This window comes from Botryllus schlosseri, chromosome 13 (assembly GCF_051294905.1).
Source record: "Botryllus schlosseri isolate E-star chromosome 13, Bs_hap1, whole genome shotgun sequence".
Classification (NCBI taxonomy): Eukaryota; Metazoa; Chordata; class Ascidiacea; order Stolidobranchia; family Styelidae; genus Botryllus; species Botryllus schlosseri.
Genome location: NC_137248.1, coordinates 12,786,754 through 12,791,605, shown reverse-complemented (window position 1 = coordinate 12,791,605; position 4,852 = coordinate 12,786,754). Strand labels below are relative to the sequence as shown.

General features: G+C 40.3%; 1 long non-coding RNA gene across 1 annotated transcript; it reads right to left on the bottom strand.

Annotated features, from left to right (window-relative positions):
* Positions 1 to 1,549: 1,549 nt before the first annotated feature.
* On the bottom strand, positions 1,550 to 3,037 carry LOC145453516 (uncharacterized). Its single transcript, XR_013919801.1, has 3 exons — positions 2,904 to 3,037; positions 1,761 to 1,843; positions 1,550 to 1,696 (listed from the first exon to the last, which is right to left on the bottom strand). It is a non-coding gene; the product is annotated as an uncharacterized LOC145453516 (long non-coding RNA).
* Positions 3,038 to 4,852: the final 1,815 nt, after the last annotated feature.

Below are 4,852 nucleotides of genomic sequence, written 5' to 3'. Positions count from 1 at the left end.
AGAAGTAGAGTAAAACTACTTGAGTACTTCTAAAAAGTAGAAGTACTTCGTTACTGACCACCTCTGGTGAAAATATATATACTTCGTAACGGCTTCTATATTTGTGGTCTTCCGTTAAATTATCAATCTTCCAGTTTATGCATGTTAGCATATGTGCCTGTTAATTGGGTTGTGAATATGCATTTTTATTTCAGGATGATGCCACAAGTTCTTGCTGAAGATGGAGACTCAACCTTCGCCGTACAAGAGTGGTTTGCGAAAACTAGGAGGAGGCGCCTTCACAATAGTACATGGGCAACGTTCTTAGAGCAGCATTTTCAGTGGATTTCTTTTCTCCGTCGCTGGGATCTCTGTTTTGGTTATTTCACGAAATATGTTTCCATTTTATGTTATTATGGTTCAATTTATATCGAATATATGCAATCAAGACTGTTCATTTGCAATAGTCGGCCATTTGGAAGAAGATACAGGATTTGAAGTAGGGTGTCTATAGGCAAAATACACCCCTATCAATTCTAATGGGAGGGGGGGTGGAATATCCGATATATACACACCGAGGAATGGGCTGAGTTCTGGTCATATACATCGGCAGGGTTACGTAAGTTCTGTTTTCGTGTACCACCTTTTGGTGTGTGTCTACCCACTCTTTTCGCTAAGAGTGTAGCTTATCAACAAATCTATTGGAAGCACAAGGGGTACGATCGCTTAAAAGGTTAAGAAGCAATGTTATTACTATGGCTCAATAATGCTTAATTGAAGTTGTTATTGATATGTTCCAATAATAATCGAAGGTAAAATCTAACGCTGATTTAATTTGACTTCGGCAATGACAGTAACAATAGCGTTATACTTATTACGACTATATCAAAACCAGGATTAGGCTATACTGCCCAAATGATCTGATATCAGATCGATCCTGAGTAAGTTTTTGAAATATTCTACATGAAATTGTGACACGTCAAAGGTCCACTAGCTTATGTTATAACCCGACAATTTTACGATGTCATGATGCCCTTCTCGCATGATGTCTATAACTCATGAATTAAAAAATTATGCGCGACATAAAAACAATTCTATTCAAATGTTTAAAAATGTCATTTTTTTCCATGTCAAGCGTGACTAGCATATCACTAAATTACATTTCCACGATGTTTGTGGAATGCCGTCAAATAAGGCCTACTTAGAAATTATACATTAAATATTCTTATCATCGATGCCGGGACCCGCGGCGTCATAAACAAACTAGGAAATTGACCCGCGAGCACATTTGAGTTTGAGACCTCTGATGTAGCCCGAGTTGCCGCTAGGTATCGTGTACAATGTACATTGTTTAATAATATTTAATACATGCGCCCCCGTATTTTTCTCCTTTACGCTATCCGTAATTGCTGAGCGCCTAGCAGCGAATACCAATGTTCGAGAATGGTATGACCCTGCCGGGGATCGAATCCACGACCTGCCGATCGAGGAATCGGACGCATAACGAATACACTATCTCGCTCAGGTTCTTCGTTACCCCTCCATGCTTACAACTTGAACTTGGACATAATCAATGCATGAGAATTTAATATCAGAAATACATTTCTAAAGTCGTGCGTTATTATCGATGCTGAAATCCAAGATCTTTATTTCCAATCGAATTCATTTGCGTCCGCTTCGTCTCTTCGCTGACTGTTTATCAGCGCATGAATCAGCGCTGAAATTAAATATCACGTATCGTTAATGACTATTTGTCTGATGGAACACGCTTTGCATCATACATTTCCCAGCATCCTCCGCATTTCTGAAGTATAAGGTTTGGTCTTGTGCTTTCGCGCCAGCCTCCTCCATCGCGCTGTTGTCGCTATACAGCGCATGAAATATAGATTATATACATGCCCATTCCGTAAGATAGACTTTCGAGAAGTGCAATCCATTTTCCCAAACAAACCAAAATCCTATCACGTTATGAAAGTGGTATGGACAAAAAAGTCACCATTGTAATATAATGCCATGGGGCAGTGGTTCTCAGGCAGAGTGCCGCGAGAAAATGTGGTATACAAGATCGACATGTAACAAAAATTAAGGAATCCGAATTCAAAGGTGGCAAAATCGGTGGTTCTATTTATTTTTGCTCGTTCGAGACACACAATGTACAATGCTGTGCAACGAACAGATAGGAGCTTGTGGAAGCAACCAAGTAGGCTACGGTATTTTTATCTGGCACGCCACTAGGCCTTTAAGTGCCAGTGTTTGATCGTTATATTTCTTCCTATTAAGCTTTCTCTTTTCATTGTTTTTGTTGGATTGTTATTTGATCGGATATTTCTGTAGGCTTTTTATTGTTAAGGAACAATGAGCCCAATGACGTAAGAGAGGAGAGTCTCGGATGTTATTGAGAACTTGCTACTGCCAATAATCAAACTGGGGCCTCCACTGCCAATGTTGGTTTTACGGTAACTTGACCAAATATAGTAGCATTTGGTGAGGTCATAACTTAACAAAGATCATCACTCGGGCAATAGGGCCATGATGTTGAGGTTTGGTAGAAGGTGTTGGCCATTTATCTGGAACCGGGGGGCTGAGCAGTGACATGGCACAAGTTGATGACCCATTACTGCTTTTTTAGTCATCATCTTGCCAAATCTGCGAAATCTGATCTTTAAAATACCTTTTGAATTGCTGTTGAAGTACGACAGCGTTCTGAAAAGCATTCAATTTAACACCCCATCATAATTAGAGTGTTGTCGGTCTTCAAAATTTACCATATACGTAAACACATGCTGGAAAGGCTTTCTGGTAACACAAACGCCGAAACCTTACAATGTTTGAAAATCATCAAGACGGCCCCATTTGCTTGATGTAATTTGATCGTATCTATAAACCTTACTGTAGGTAAAGACTCGTATAGCACCATATCTTACCCCCAGTGGAAGCCTAAAGTAAGCCACGCGCGACTTGGTGCAGCTATTGCGAATAGCACCAAACTCATTACCAGTAGTCCTTTCATGTTGACCGGTGGTTGATTCCGACTCGTCGTGTGAAATTTTATGAATATCTGGAAATGTAATGTATTGTATCTTTAAATGCGGAATGGAATGGAACTAGACATGCCGTCGCGAATTATGTGATATCTTTCATCCGACTGGAAAAACACCCGTTGCACTTTCTAACTGAGGAATAAATAAGTAAATAGCTCCAACTTCGTGTTCAAAAATATTTTATGAAGAGCAGAATCGCAATAGAGTCAGGTGCCAATGTAGTCAGCGACAACTTATCTTACATTATTACAAGTTTCACACCCTTTCCAGCTGATAGATAAGAACCAAACACCTCATATACCCACAACGCAACATTACTGGAATGTGGTGAGTTTTGCCTATATGAGTAGCCTTTCCTCCCGGGCAATGTGTATGAGAATATTCAGCTCAGTTACACCATAGACTCGTTGAAACAACAGCAAATATCCGCGGGGCGTATTGAGAGTACTTTCATAATGACGGGTATGTACAATTCTGGACTTCGATTCCTTGCCTGAATTACCTGTCAAATCAAAAAATTAATAGCTTGTTATTATTATAGCGTTGAGACGTTTCAATGAAGATCGCATGTGCATCTAAATGGAGACGGTACATTAATATATTTCTTTTAACTGATAAAAGTAGTGGAAAAAGATCCGAACTTGATTGAAATATACTGCTTCAATATCTGCATGTGACGTGAAGCCTACGGATTCGCGTTATAGACTGATGCAGTTTAGACAGAAAGCTGTAACGCTGTCCTATTTATTCGATGCGAATTTCCTTTAGGATGCAGAGGCGGAGAGCGTGTAAATACTTCATATAGACTGCTGCTATATCGCTAGAATGCAAATTATATTTAAATAAGGCAGGCACGGGGAACATACGGCCCGCGGACAGCTTGGTTCCCTACTATTACCGAGAATGCTATTACCGAGATGGACATTACCGAGAATGCTATTACCGAGAATGGACATTACCGAGAACGGACAATACCGAGACGGGACAATACCGAGAATGGATAATATCGAGAATGGACATTACCGAGAATGGAAAATACCGAGAATGGACATTACAGAGAATGGACAATACCGAGAATGGACATTACTGAGAATGACATTACCGAGAGTGCTATTACCGAGAATGGACATTACCGAGAATGCTATTACCGAGAATGGACATTACCGAGAATGCTATTACCGAGAATGGACATTACCGAGAACGGACAATACCGAGACGGGACAATACCGAGAATGGATAATATCGAGAATGGACATTACCGAGAATGGAAAATACCGAGAATGGACATTACAGAGAATGGACAATACCGAGAATGGACATTACTGAGAATGACATTACCGAGAGTGCTATTACCGGGAATGGACATTACCGAGAATGCTATTACCGAGAATGGACATTACCGAGAACGGATATTACCGAGAATGGATATTACCGAGAATTGACAATACCGAGAATGGACATTAGCGAGAATGCTATTACCGAGAATGGACATTACCGAGAATGCTATTACCGAGAACGGGCATTACCGAGAATGGATATTACCGAGAATAGACAATGCCGAGAATGGACATTAGACATGGACAGAGCTAAAATCACCGTTTTTCACTCCGAAATACCCGCCGGAGCGTCACTTCTGTGCTAATTTGCGGCATATCACTCGCAATTTGCTCTAAATCTGACCTAAATTTTCAAAAAAGAGGACAAAATCGCAAAAAAAGAGGACAAAAGGGCGTCCTCCGAGGACACTTTCAAAAAAGTCAAAAAAGAGGACAAATCCTCTTGAAAGAGGACGTTTGGTAAGCCTACCATATTACGTACGTGTAATGCAGTAG